Genomic DNA, 16,721 nt, shown 5'->3' with positions numbered 1-16,721 from the left:
ACCCTGTGCCTGATTTCCGACGACAGTGGTCTACTTTCAGCTCTAATGACATTACCTTCACAGGCAAAGATAAATAGGTTAGGAACAGGTAAACAGGCAGTTTCAACTGTTTAAACAACGAATATACATGTAAATGGTTATTTTGCATAAGCAAATCATATTGTTTAGACCTTTCTTTGGAAAATAAGGATATTGAAAGCAAAATAAATTGCAAAGGCAATGTAATTCAACGCCCACCTCGCCAACCATAAGACATTCCTTCTCAATTGCAGCAAATTGTGTTTCTCAGGCTAGCGGTTTACGACTTGTATAAGGTACAGGACGCTTCACTCCCTCAATTTTTTTTTTTTTATTTCTTTTTTTTTCTTTCTTTTGTAAAAGACCGGCTCCTAGTCTAGTGTTATAAGATACACTTTTTAAAATAAACTCCCTCTGTAAATATAAACCCAGATGCTGCTTGGCAGTTCCTTCGGAAATGTGCATCTTTGAACGTCCCTTTAAATTTTTCTCTGAGTGCTTTAACTTCTGGCCGTTGTTCTGAATCAAAGAGAACTAATCCTTTAAAGTTAGCTCAGGTTTCATTTTTTCATCAGCCATTTTTCCTCACCGAAATTGATTTCGGCAACACTAAATTAGCAGTGCTAACGGTCAGGTTACCGAAAGCTGAATGACCCTGTGATAATCCACACGATCTTATTTCACATTCTCACAAAGGAATTCACAATGCCACATAGCAGTAATTACATTATAACTCGAGGGAAAATAATTTACTTCTTATTTGATCCCCAAACGCTGAAAAGGATATTAATATCTCTCTTACCCAAGATGTAGAGGGACCAGTCAATAGATTAAAAATGTTGTTGCCATACATTCCAAAAATTGTGGGTAATAGAGAAGGCACATAGGTCAGTAAGCACTTAACTCTGACTGGAGTAAATGTTATAAGCACATCCATAAAATCTTTTTAACCTTTGGGTTGCTGTGGCCTGATTGGTAACGTCTCTGCTTGGTGTTTGCCAGTCGGGGTTCGAGTCTAATAAAAGTAGAAAAGACTCTTTAGCTATGGCAAGTAGCTCTTCTAGGAGAAAAACGCTCCATATTCAAACCATTAGATAGTGACATAACTTCTGTCACTGTGTTGAGTAAGAGTTCTCTTGCTTGAGGATAGACTCAGACACACTATTCTATCTGCTCTCTTGTTTTCTTTCCTCGCTGGACTTTTTCCCAAGTTGGATCCCTTGGGCTTACAGCATACTGATTTTAAAACTAGGGTTATAGCTTAGATATTAGTGATATAGATAAAATGTCTGTTTGTGACTCCATTGCTCACCATATGGATTAGTTAAACTATTTCTCTAGCTCATTACTATGACTTGAGAGCTACAGACTTTGATTCTGCATAAGTTTTTTTGTTGATAAACTCTAACTGTGGCCATACAGATGTGGTAATCACGTGGTAGTATTTATAATTATTCCAGTGTTATAACAATCAATGTTGGTGTTCACAATGGAACACCTGATTATGCTCTAATTTTGTTTGTAATTAAGTATTAGTAATTAAACTGGAACAAACTATTTCTGATATAAATAAAATCTTAGATAGATTTGAATGCCATCCTGAATTATCTTTTGTATATAGATTATCATAGTCTTATAATGAAGAATGGGTTGTTACTTTGAATAGAAATTCAGTCAACATAATTGTTACAAGTATTCCTTTTCGGTTTTTAGCTACCATATCACAAACTTGCATAGTACTACAGCAATGATTGTAGAATATGTTTATTTTGAGAAACGAGAGGATTACGATTTTTGGAAAAGGAATTTATGAGTTGTGACTTATTGTGAGCTAAGTAAGACCTGTCTATCTAGGAGTTCATACTTTAGGTGAAACTTAATACCATTTTACCATTAGAAAAACTTGTTCTGTTATATCTTAGGGACATATCTGGGAGTCATGCCGGACTGCTCATAAATCTGCACTCTTATTTACACACCTTACTTTTTTCTAGATGCCATTGATGCTCACTGTCCATTGTAAAAGTTAACCCATTGTAGATTTATGTGCTTGGTAGTAAGTAGGTCAATGAGAAACTCGGTATGCCTTATTCATGTTTCCCGAAAGTAAACACGCCAGTTTAGTTTTTATGTCTAGCAAAATTATTGAAATACAACTTTATATTGATGCCTTTTGATGTATATCTCTGATTGGTGATTTTAATTTTCCTTTGTTGTGTTGAAATTGTCTTTTTTCGTGTTAGCAACAAAACTGTTTTCTCATTGCTGGAAAACTAGGTATATCTGTTTGCTTTAGTGTGGCCAATTACTGTTAAGTTTCTATACCTCCAATGCTATTGGCCATTATTATGGGCCTTGATAACTGGATTGATTCATACAATTTCTCTTGTTGTAGATTCTAGTCATAAAGTTTGTATGATTGTTCTTATGTTTTCTAATTAAGAGGCCCTATTTCAAACTTCAACAGATTGGGGTTGGAAGAAATTTTTTTTTTATTATATATATTTAGGCAGAATAGTGACTATAATATTATAAACTAAGGAGTTCCTAAGTGTAGTATTCTTGACACATTGAATTTATATACTCGTGCCATGTTCTTTGTCCTTGAAAACGTAGTTGGTGCTTACACAGATGATGCAAATATCTTTGTATCAAGCCAATCTCCTGCATGTGGACCTGTATTTACTAAAACCTTCAACAGAGACAGATCTAAAATTGGTGTTTGGTGCAAATTCTGTGGTATGAAATGAAACCAGAATAAAACCGCATAGTTATTATTGAGTCTCTAGGAAATTAATTCATCCCACTCCAATTTTTGCTGCCGACTATATTCAACAACCCTTTGGCGCTTATGCCCTTATAAAAATCGGGATGAGGTACAGTGCACATGGCCTTATCCGGAAAACAACGGTCGCGAATATTTTTTTTTTCTTTTTTCGGTACGTCCAAAGTATAACAGATTAAGGCTTCTGGTTTATTGCATTATATTGGAAAATTATTGAACCTTTTACTAATATCAAAAGAATCATAACTAAAATGCTAAGACATAATAATAATAAAAAAAAAATGCGTGTTGAACGTTATTTTTTTTTTTTTTAAATAGTAAATATTTTTTTTAGAGATTTATGAAAAATGCGATAATCATGTTTGAGGATTTTTTATAATACACCATTTTGTGTAGAATTATAGATCTTTCACCTGGATGGCACTTCTTCCCTTTAAATTCTTCTCTGAGTGCTCGATCTTCTGTAAATGAATAATTTTTTTTTTTTTTTTAAATCGTAGCAAAATTGTAAGATTTTCCGACTTACATATTTTGCGTTTTTCATTGTTACGACGTAACAAAAGATGATCATAAAAAATTAAAAACATCATTGTTAAGCCGATTATATTTTCAATAATATAAATGAATAAAATAAATACTGTATGTATTGTTGGAAAAAAATTTAAGCAATTTACCGTTAGAAAACGGAGTAAGTTTTGCCTTTTTTTTTTTTTTTTGCAGATGTTTTTACGATAACATTCTATGAATAGAAATATTAATGTTTTTAATATTTTTTTATATACCATATAAAATGAAAAAGAATGTGTTTCTAATCATGTATGATATATATATATATATATATATATATATATATATATATATATATATATATATATATATATATATATATATATATATATATATTACAGTTATTTACACCTAGAGATTTCTGTTCACAAGAGCGTGAATTGAAAAAAATAGGTCACATTGAAAACCAGTTAAGGCTTGCTACGCATTCGCTGCTACTACTCGTTTTCTTTTAGGCTCCACATCTCTCTCATCCCTCTGCCCACACATGGTGTGAGTTTCGTTTATCCATGAGTGACACGAGCATTTGCCCCGAAAATGAATGACATCCGATGCAGCAAATTCGTGTCATTGGATCACTTACGGCAATCAATATTTTCACCCGTCATTGCGTCATCGGATCACCAGAGGGTTGAATAGAGGAAGGTCGTTTTAGAATTGCAGGTTTCATTCTTAAGGCAAATTCTCTTCTTCAGTCGCACAAACAGATTGTATTATTATGTGGTTAGCCTGAATAGTATATTGTTTCTTTTATTCTGATCTGTTGTGATTATTGCTCTCCTGTCTGCTCCTCTGTAGCCTCAATAGTAGTAGTAGTAGTAGTAGTAGTAGTAGTAGTAGTAGTAGTAGTAGTAGTAGTACATGAAATCTTTGTGGTTTTCCACATATATATACTAGTATCCTTCCTCTGGCTTTTATTTCCATCATATCTCACTTGTTTTCCTCGGTAAAGGCTATCCGTTGCTAATTATTATTTTTTTTATTGACAAATTAATCTTATTCCTACAGTTCACTTTTCGACTTTAGCATTGCAGTCACCAAAGTCTACAATGCTTATGTTTGAAGGAATAATCAAGGTATAGAAAATGTGATGGTTGTTGAGGGTCTTGGAGCACATTTCACAAGTTTCTGTTCAACAAACAATCTTGTCTTTGGAAGTACTTTTTCCAGCACAAGGACTTCACTTACTTTACTTTACTTTGACGGCTTCTTGTTCGTTTAGAGTATTTAACGTTTCATCCACAGATGTACATGGACTTCACCATGGGGAAATTACAGATATCAAATATAGCACATTGCCATTAAAAAAGAGAGAAGGAAGACTCTCAGAATCGAAGAAGCTATATAGGTGCAGATATTGGTAGTGATCATAAGCTCTTTATTGCCACACTGAAATTAAAACTGAAAGCACCTGATAGAAGGGTAGATAGAGTACCTAGGTTTGATACAACTAAGCGTGTAGAAGATGAGCACAGAGAAACATTTGCAATTGAATTTAGTAATCGATTTGCAGTCTGAGAGACTTTAAGAAACAAAGAACAGATAATTAATGAAGAATGGTGTGATATTAAGAACCTATATCAGTTGGCTTGTAGTGAAGTTTTGGGACACACAGTTACAAGGAGAAATCCATGGCTATCAAATGATACGTGAGATACTATAAAAAGGAAACGAAGACAGAAATTGATTGTTGAAAGTTTTCGAGGAAGTAATGAAAATTACAAATTAGAGCAATGTAAGTATTCCAGTACTAATTATGAGAAAAAAAAAAAACCAGCAATGACTGGAGAGAATATTTAGACAGGAAAGCAGATGAGGCTGACAAATATTTGAATTCATGGAGGGGCTATGGTGTAAGAATCGCTCATATGATTATTATTGAAATCTCTACTGGGGCAAAAAAGAAAAGAATATACCATCAAAAAGAGAGTTGGATCTGTTTTAACAACAAAAGATGAAGAAAGACAACGTTAGATGGAACACTTTAGTGAAGTCATGAAGAGGAGACGAAGGGAATAATTTGATTGATATACCTGAAGCTCATGAAGACCTTGATGTGGTCATGAATGAATTCAGTGTGTTTGAAGGCAAAGATATCATTAAAAAACTCAAAGAGATGGAAAACCCCGGGATACGATATAATAACTGCTCAGATGACACTGGCTGAAAATGAAGTGACCCCCAGAATTCTTACAGTATTATTTTAGAGAATGTGGCAGGAGGAAGCAAAACCTGAGAAGGAATGTTGGTGAAAATGGCAAAAAATAAAGAGACCTCACTGATTGCAATAATTACAGAGGCGTCACATTTACGTAATTTATCATGAAAATATATAGTATGCTTATTCTAAAGAGACTAGAGAAAAAGATTGAGGAAAAGCTAAGATGAACAATCAGAGTTTAGAAAAGGTAGAAGTTGTGCTGACCAAATTTTCATTTGGAGACATAGTGCACGGTAATGCATAGAATCTAGAAATCCACTTTTGATGGTGTTGCTGGACCATGAAAAAGCCTTTGATAGCATGCAGTGAACAATTTTGTGCAGAGTCTTGCGTTCTTTTATGGAATTCCTCTTACGTATGTGAATTCGATTAACTTTGTTCATGAGAATAGCAAGTTAATGTGAAGAGAGTCCTATCAAGTGAATTTCCAGTGAACAGCGGAGTAATCCAAGGGAATGTGTTGTCACCTCTGTCATTTATCCTTTTCGTGGATTTTGTAATGTGTAGAACATTTGGAGATGGGGGAGAAGGATTGGATTAGATTTGCAGTATGAAATTAGCAAACCTAGATTATGCCAATGATGCTTTCTTCATTAGCAGAACACCACAGGATTTGTAATGCTTGCTTACCAGAAGCATGGAATATCACAGGAGTTTGGGCTCACGATAAATAGAAGAAAGACAAAGATGATGAGAATGTAATATGCAATGGAAGATGAAATATCATTGGAAGGAGAAAGGATTAATGAGGTGGAATCATTTAAGTAATTAGGAACTATGATCTCTAATAAAGGGTCATTAGAATTGTAGTTTAGGGAAAGATTGAAAAAAGCAAATCAGACAATGGCTAGGTTAAATAAAATTTGGAAATCAAATTGCCTGAAATTACATATAAAAAAAAAATTAGGCTATATATCAGTTTAGTGAGATTTGTGTTACTGTGTGGATATGACAATGAAACGATATCCAACAAATTTTCTAGATTTGAGAACAAAGCTCTCAGAAAAATATTGGGAGTTAAATGGCAGGCCAGGATTAGATATGAAACGATAATATGTGGATGAGATCATGGTGAGGGGTAAATGGAGATGGTTTGTGCATGCTCTTCGCACTCCCTAGTAGAAATTAGATCACCAAACTTATATCTGGGTTCCACAAGGCACTAGAAGAGTTGGAAGATCCAGGTCTACAGGGCTGAGAACTAAGAAGGGGGAATAGGAGGTGATGAATATAGAAGTATGGAATTAAAAGCTCAAGATAGAGATGATTGGCGAAATCTAACCGAGGCTCTTTGCATCAATGGGTGTAGGGGGAGATGATGAGGATGAAGCTATAGTTTTCTTTTCTCACCTATCTCTCAGATACAATGAGACGTCAAATAATTGATGTGCTGTACCATAAAACTGAAAGTAATGCCCATTTTGTATGTCAGGCATCTCTTTTTCTCTCTAGGTGGCACAGCATTAGATTAATTACAATAGTGGGATCAGGATTCTTTTATACGTCTAACTTTAAAATCTTTGTTTTAATAGGTTATTACAACAATTTTAATTGAGCAAATTCTTATGGCATTGAAAGACTTTCGTTATAATGCAGTTTGAAACAACAAATTTTTTATGTAAGGAAATTTACTCTCCTGATATCCCTAATTCTTTAGCAAAAGTCTTTTATATCATATATCCTACTTAACATTCCTCTTAGACCATAATTATATACTTAGTAATGAATGTGTATGTCTATGTCTTTTTTTTATGTTTCAATATTATTCAGTATTCAAGATATTTATATTAGACTACGATTAAGTTGTGGAAGGATGTTCCCAATTAAATAGTTGACTCAGTGGAACTGCAGAAGTTCACACTTGACACTAGCTGGTGGACATAAGGCTCGTTTATAGTTCACAAGTTATTAATTTTTAGTCATTTTACATTTTTATTGTTTTATTTGCATCAACATTTTTTTTCTCATCACTTGATTTCCTTAATGGGCTTGCAGAATTTTACTTTTCCAACTAGGATTTAAGCTTGGTTAATGCAAATAATAATGATTATAATAGTATTAGTAATAATATCATTTGAAGGGCTTAAGTGTTTTGACGATTATATTGGGTTTAAATTTGGCATTCATTTTGTGATGATTATTCTAATTGTCTTTCATAAGGCATTATGATATATAAAATGGCTCATATCTGAGTGGTTCGATTATTTTAAGAAAAAGACGCCAAATGCATAATATATAGTATGCACAGTATGATAATTAGTCATGTAATTGGAATACTTGTTGTTAGAAAAAAGGCAAATTATTTTAATAAGGGCTTCACATATCTCACCTTTTAAAGGATGCTAGAAAACTTTAAATCAATCAGTCAATCACCTTTTATATAAAAATAGTAGGAAGTCTAGACGAATGATTCCCATTTTGGCCTACCCCAAGCCACTAACCTCCACCCCCTCTTCAAAAGGGAAAATAAGAAAGACTGGCCTATTACATCATAGAGATTTATACTTCGATTTTATGCAGATTGAAATGGAAAAGCTTCCACGATGTATTACCTTATTTGAATAAGACCTTTCCTATTTTTCTGTTTCCTATATCTGGATATATATATATATATATATATATATATATATATATATATATATATATATATATATATATATATATATATATACATATATATAAATATATAATACGAAAGTTAAGATATTTGTTGTCTAGGATAGGCATCAGTCCATTGAATAAGTAAGGTTGGTCCTCCAAGTGCCCCACCTGATCATGTTCTGATCTTGTTAATAGTTAAGATTGAACGACATGCTCCCAATGATTTAATCTCATGTAAGATACATACGTGTAAGTAAAATCTCAAGCAGTCTGTAATTGTATTTTGAGTGATGCTTTGCATTTGAATTGGTTGTATTTGTATAAAGGAGTTGAACATATACTGTATATATATATATATATATATATATATATATATATATATATATATATATATATATATATATATGTGTGTGTGTGTGTGTGTGTGTGTGTGTGTGTGTGTGTGTGTGTTTGTTTGTGTGTTTTTGTAAATACTGTATGTCTCATTTCCCGAGGAGTTTCTTACGACTTTGAATTTCAATGCCTAGGGTTGTGGTGGCTGATGTGGTAACGTCCCTGACTGGTGAACACTAGACTGTGATTCAAGTCCCTCTCAAACTCGATAGTTTTCTTGGTCGTGGCAGCTTCACCATACTTGTGAGCTAAGAATGGGGGTTTGGTGGAGCCTACAGGTCTATCTGTTGAGTGATTATCAGCCATTGCCTGGCCTTCCCTTGTCCTAGCTTAGTTGGAGAGGGGGCTTGGGCCATTGATCATATGTATAGCCTATATGGTCAGTCTCTAGGGCATTGTCCTGCTTGGTAGGGCAATGCCACTATCCCTTTCCTCTGCCATTCATGAGTGGCCTTTAAACCTTGAAACCATTGATGAGCATCCCATTTTGAAGGCCAACAGCAAGCACAAAAATCAAGTCATTCTCTTTACTAAAGACTGCTATAGTTGTGGTAGTGTGAGATAAATCTTATGTAGTGCTTTCCTTACAAGAGCAAATAGCGTTCCTAGTTATAAGTTTTGAATCCCTTATTGAGAGAAAAGGCACCCTTAATAGTGAATGACCCTTCCCATTTGAGTTCAGCAGTAATCACAATTTTACTCGTGTAAGATGTTGGGAAAAATAGAAAAGGAAATAATTGTATTTTCTCTATTTTGTGTAGAGTGCGTCACCAAATAGCTTAGGGAATGGGGCATGTAGCCATATATCCGATTCTGTATCTGCAAGATAAAAAAAAAGAAAATTAAAATAATATTCCTTATGTTTCAAGTGCCCATAGATGTGGTACATATAGAAAGAATTGTTCAGTAATTGTTGGTTAAGCCGAGATAACTGCATGTTTTGGCATCTAGTGCAACAAAAACGAAAATGTAGTGTCTTTGGAAATGGGAAAGGGAAAGAACTGTTTTTCTCTGAGGGCACTTGTTCTATTAGAACGACTTTTAAGAGTGGTTGAAAGAGTACATGTGTTAGTTATGGACTGTACAAGAAAGATCAAGTGTGTTAGGAGCAAAGCTTGGGATAACATGGGTGTATGGATCAGAAAGGGAAAAATGAGAGTGAAAGAGTACCCTTTTTGGATGCTATGTATTTGTGCCTGTGCCTGGTTTTGAGAAGATGAATGTAGGAATATTTTGCTAAGAATATGGATGTCATGAAATTCAGGTCAAAAAAGTTACGACAGACATAACAATATTTATTTGTGTTCAATCTATCAGAACCCAGACTTGGATAATTCTATTTTAAATTTTCTTTTTACCACGATTTAGTCCTCACCATAGGAAGTGCTCAGATTATTTAAATGCTCCTGACTTTGCTTCTGAATCAGGTAGTGGGAAAATAATCGGTGAGGCTACACAGAAGTGTGGCAATTGCTTCAACCTGGTATATAATGATCCCCCTGGTGTTATTTCATGCAAGGTTGGTCCTCCAGTTGGAACATCTATATCATCCCTAGGTTTAGTTAGTAATTATTACTCTTAGAAGATAGATATCACATGTCAAGCAAACTGGAATAGCATCATGAGTGATCTTTTGCCTTTGAATTGGTCACATTTGTATAAAGGTGATGAGCCTGTTGCTCTCTTAAGTGAACATTTGGTCAACATAATTGATAAGTATATCCCTTCTTGTGCATTTAGATACTGAATGAAAGACAAAGCCTGCTTCAAGGATGATTGCAGGCGTGCTTATTTAGAGAAACAGAAGGCTTAAAACTTTTGGAAAGGAAACAGATCAGATTTGACTTGAACTAGTTTTACTCAGCCAAGAGCTGCTGCTCGGAGAGTGTATTTTTCAACTGAAATTGAATACAATTTGTGATAAAAGAAACCCTTTCTGGTACAACTCGGGTTACCAACAAATCTGTTTTCTTTGGTGTAGACTTAGCAGTTACATTTTTACTTATCATATGGCAACCCTTTTAGCTTTAGTGTTTGACAATAAACAGAGTAATAAAATACTCAGTCTTCCTCACTCTCGTTTTCGTAAGGTTGAACTAACTAGTTTAGCATTTCAGCCCCAGGAAATTAAAATTCTCTTATTGGAATTTAATGTTTAGGTAAAAGCAGATCCAAAATGGTAATTTTCCCATGTTTCCTTTATAAATACAGCTAATTTCTTTTACCTCCTAAGTTATCTGTTTTGTTTTTTTTTCAGAAATGATATTCCAATGGGTAAATATATTCACAGCAGCTCTATTCCTACTGATTACCTTCTAATTACCATAACTCCCATTTTATGTCTAGTTTCTTAACATGTTTTGGCTAAATTTCTAAATAGGTAATATAAAAGTAAGCATCTATTCCCTAATTTACACTTGGCTTTTCGTGAAGGCCTAAGAGCATGCGACTCCCATTTTACAATTTCCAATCCTCTACAAAAATTCCTTGACTATGGGAAGGAAGTTTATGTGATTGGCCTTGATTTTAGAGCTGGCTTTGAATGTGTTTATCGTGAAACCCTTGTTTTCAAAGTTAAACAGTGGAGAATTGGTAAGTGTTTTCTTAACATTATAGGGCTGGTGAGAACGACAATTGGCGACTTTGCGTCTCGAACTACTATTCGAATGATGTACTGATGGGCGTCGAGTATCTGAGACAAAGGAACGAGCTACATGGCACCAGTAGTGTGCGAATGTGGACTCACTGATAGTATGAATGATGGCAACATGGTACAGTGGTGGGAAACATCGATCGTACACAGTGCACGATGTCGGCGACATTGTAGGAACATGTGAGCGGCCATCGAATGCCTGTAGAGCAACTGATGATAGAGGGTATGATCGACAGAACATTGAGAGCCAACTCACCCAAACCTAACAGACATCTGCTATGACATGTCGACCATGGAACCATACCCGCTACTTACCATCCACCACACCCACAATGATCCTACAGCAGTATGTGACACCTTGCCTAATTGTCAGAGACGACCTAGCCATGATACAGTAGCTAACCTCATTCTAGTTATTCTGCATTTCTTTCAACTCTCTGTGACACACAATTTATCTCTCTCTCTCTCTCTCTCTCTCTCTCTCTCTCTCTCTCTCTCTCTCTCTCTCTCTCTCTCTCTCTCTCTCTCTGTATATATATATATATATATATATATATATATATATATATATATATATATATATATATATATATATGTGTGTGTGTGTGTGTATATATATATATGTGTGTATATATATTATATATATATATATATATATATATATATATATATATATATATATATATGTATATATATATATAAATGTATATATGTGTGTGTTTGTTATTATAAATTATCCATTATTTCTTTCTCAATTTATACAATTCTCTTTATTACTCTTATAAATTATCCCTTTCTGTCACTGTCGCTGTCTTTAAAATTTCCCTTTCGCCTCATTTATTTTCATGTTCTCTAATCTCCTTCACATTTCCATATCATTTTTGTACACCCTTTTCTTTCAGCTGGGCTATCTTTCTTGCCTCTCCCATAAAATATCTATTATGTCTATCTTCTCATTGAGTCCCTGATCTCGATGTGTTGTGAAAACTGGCAACCGGTGTCCATGCGGCCTCTTTATAAATGTGCCAGTTGGCTAGTATGTCATGTGGTGGTTGGCGGGCTAAGATATTTGCCATGGGACTGTTCACTCCATACATTGCTTTATCGATTTTGGTTGCTCGTACATTCGCAAGACTTCGAGTACAGTTGCTTCTCATTCTCCGTTTGACATTCATTACAGCTTTTGAATGTTTAGTTTCCAAAAAGTCCTCCAAAGACTAATCCCAAACCTTAATCTTCGCAAGATGTCCCAGAAAGCCCAATGCTTGCACACATATGTTGTTGTATGCCTTAGGAGATTCACTGCGAGAGAAACCCACGTATTATATGATGGTGTGGTGATCTATTGTTTTTCTGGAAGTTTCTGGTAATAATTAGCATTGATAGATGAAAAATTGTGGAAGTCTAGCATTAATGATTTTTAATAATTGTGCGTTGAAAATAGTTGTTGATGGGCGCTATTGTCATTATACGAATGTATCTGGTGTTTCGCTTGATAGTTTTCTTATCCCATTAAATTTTTTTACTATATACACTTATGTAGTTTGACCTAGAAACAAGCTTGTTAGATGTGCATATGATGATACTTCCATATGTTGTTGTACGCCTTAAGAGATTCATCGTGAACGAAACCCAAGTATTACATGAGGGCCTCGTGATCTATTGTTTTTCTGGAAGCATTTGGTAACAATCAGCATTGCTAGATGAAAAATTGCAAGTGGAAGTCTAGCCTTATGGTTTTTAATAATTGTATGTTGAAATTAGTTGTTGGTGGGCGCTATTGTCATTATACGAATGTATCTGGTGTTTCGCTTGATAGTTTTCTTATCCCATTACAATTTTTTACTATATACACATTTGTAGTTTGACCTAGAGACAAGCTTGTTAGATGTGCAGATGCTGATACACATTTTGCCCAATCTCATTGCTTAAATGTTGGCTTATGGTTCCTGAATCACTTAATAGAAATTTAGCTAATTTAATGCATGGTGTGCAAATAATATAGCATGAAGTTGAACCCTAACCTGACTCAAAGTATGATTATAGTAGATAGAGGACACTAGCAATTCAACATTCAGATCTTGCCATCAAACTGTGGAACTTTTATTTAACTAATTTAAAATTTTAGTTGGGATTCTTGATTCCCAATTTATTATTGAAAAACATTCAGCTTGATTCTTTTTTAAATAGAAAAAATAGCTTATCGAGAAAGTAGTATATGATTTTTCGTTTGTAAATTAATTCTTAGGAAATGTTTTGATTCTTTCATTCTATTTGTTTCAAGAAATGTTTCACAATCTGGTCTTCAACTTCTGACTATCATCTTAATTTATTTGATATAAACTTTTGGTCAATTAAATTTTTTATTCTTAATATGGAAATTAATCTCTGGTACCGTACTTAGTTCTTTATTATGTTACATAATATTTTTTGTAATTGCATTCAGATCTTCCCAGACTGTACCATCTTGTAAGTAGTACTAGGCATGCAGTTAATTATAACAGTTACGCCTTTTCCATCGTAAGGCACAATAATATACAGCTGTGACCAGATTTTGGAATGATCTCCCTAATAAGGCAGTTGATTAATCTATTGATTTTGAGATTTCTGGCAGATTGACATCAAAGGTTATTGAGGTCGAAATAAAGCAGTTGAATCAGGGTTGTGGTAGCCTACTAGAAATGTCTCTCGCTGGGAATCTTCTGGACGGGAGATCAAAACCTACTATAGCCTGATAGTTTCTAGTAGTGTCTGTAACCTCACTATCCTTGTGAGCTAGGGGTTGAGAGATTGGGAGAACATATAGAGATACCTACTGAGTCATCAGCAACCATTGCATGGCCTTCCCTAGTCCTATCTTGATTGACAGAGGCATTGAGCGCTGATCATAAGTATATATGGTCAGTCTCTAGGGCATTGTCCTGTCTCTAAGACATTGTACTGGCCCTTGTCTATGCCATTCATGCACGAACTTTAAATTATTAAACTTCAGAACTTTAAACATTTTGAAGCTTACAAAGAAGTGGAGGGCTTGTAAGATCGGTCAATGAAGTTCTTTGAAGCCGTATGAAAAATCATTTATTATTTAAAAGATCATCTTAAATTTTCATCTTCGTTTTTCAAACAATCTGAAACTTAATTTTTCATCGATATTTGCTAATTAGTTTCAGAGTTTCCAAATATTTTAGTATCAATATCTCCACTACCATACCCTACCCTTTATATTAAAGAGTAATTCCATCACTCAACTAATGTAGTCCAGAAGAAGAACCACAAAGTGATTCGAAACATGTGTTGACACCAAACAATAACCGGAGAAACGTAAATGCATTTTTTCCTGTTATTCTGAAAGCTATCCGGAGCATAGTTTTCCATTAAACTATATTTGAATTTTAAACACATCAAGACATTGCCTATTCATTATAAACACACACATATATATATCGAAGGTTAAGCTGCATCGGAGAGAGAAAAAAACGGCATGGATAGTAGTGTAGAAACTTTTCCATTGGAGAGAAAATGCAGGAGCATCGAGACCACAATTTGTAATAAGAAAAGGCGTTGCTCTGTATGGAATTGATTCCGCGATCAATGCAGATCACATAACTAATTTCTGAGGGAGTGTGTAAGCTTCACAATTGGGTTTGCTTTGACTAAAAGATGTCTTTTTTGAGGAACCGACGGCGCTCTAGCTGCAAGGGATGTAATTGAGAGCTTCATGAAATTATGTGGAGCCTTTTGAAAAATCATTTATGAATTTAAGAATAATCTTAAATTTTCATATTTATGTCTTAAAGAATCCAAAATTTTCATCTATGTTTTTTTATATAGTTTCCGAATTTCCAAATATTTTTGGATCAAATTTTCACCACCATACCAGTTATATTAAATTGTAATTCGAAAACTCAATGTAGCCCTGAAAAAGGGCCACGAAGTGATCCGAAACACGTGTCGACACCAAATAATAAATGGAAAGTAATAAATGTATTTCTGCTGTTATCTTGAAAACTATTTGCAGGAGTCTGTTTGGAGAAAAACTATCTTCGAGTTTTGGACGCTACTATTCATTTTATGTATATATATATATATATATATATATATATATATATATATATATATATATATATATATATATATATATATATAATATATATATATATATATATATAATATATATATTTATATATATATATTATATATATATATATATATATATATATATATATATATATATATATATATATATATATGTATATATATTACGACCAGCTAATTACTTAAACTCCCAATTTCCCAAACTCACCTGCCTTATATTACATAATATGATACACAAGAGAATACCTCTGTGCTCTGATAATAATACGCAACTCCCAATCGTTTATATATATGAACACTGAATATCCAAAGGTCTATTTTCTTTCAGTCATACTCGTTCCCTGAACGTTGCCGAGACAACAGTTCAGCTTCAGTGATCAGCAATGCCTCTAGTTAAAGACCACATACACTAAAGGTCTTTTAACCTTATCCTATCCATTAAAATAGTAAATTGAGTAGTTATTTGTATAGTCACAGTAGGCTATTCAAAGGCTAATCATCTTGCCATTTACAGGGCAAACTTCTATATCTGCAGTGGGGATTAGGAACTTGTGCTTCTCGCAGGTTGGTGAATTGACACCGTCTCCACTCCCCTAGTACTATATAAAGTTGATTGTGCTTCCTATCCTACCCATTCCCCATCTTACCCATTCCCCATCTTACCCACTAACCAGAGAAGATTTTGGCGAATTTTGTAGCTCTTACACAACATAAGTTATAAAGCAATAAAAGCTATATATTAGCAAATCAAGCTTTGAAATTTCAAATTTAAAGTAAATACACTACTCTCATTAGCAAAGCAGTAAAGCAACCTAATTCAAGATGGCCAATGTTATAATTAAAGATCATAACAAGGTGGAATAGGCACTCGAAACCTTAACCAAGCAGTGGTCCCTCCTAGGTTGCCACGAAATCTTCCCTTGGAAGATAATCAATGAAAAAAATAGATACACAGTGGTGTTAAAAGATGAACACCTGGAAAAAATACTTAGCCCCGAACTCGTAAAAGAGCTGAAGAAGCTAAAATTAGAGGCAATTACCCCCTCCCCCAGAATACCATGCAGAACTTACCTTGATGCTAGAAGAAGTTGATAACATCCCTGAAGAGGTTCTCATTCAGGAAATGGAATGAAATAACTCAAATATAAAAAGCACAAATCTCCACAAATCAAAATGGGGCCGAATATTGGTCATAAAACTAAGACTAGAAAATTTCAACATGACAAACGATATGCTAGTCGAGAACCAGTCCACCCCCTCTCATCAAATTGAAAGAAAGATTTTTGTAGAAATAACCCCGTGTTATAGCAGTTCCCAGTACAATCACAAAACAAAGAATTGCCCCACAGAAAAGAAAGTCCTCTACACCAGCTGTGCAGAGGAATGTC

Source organism: Palaemon carinicauda, chromosome 21 (genome assembly GCF_036898095.1).
Source record: "Palaemon carinicauda isolate YSFRI2023 chromosome 21, ASM3689809v2, whole genome shotgun sequence".
NCBI lineage: Eukaryota > Metazoa > Arthropoda > Malacostraca > Decapoda > Palaemonidae > Palaemon > Palaemon carinicauda.
This window is presented reverse-complemented; position numbering follows the sequence as displayed.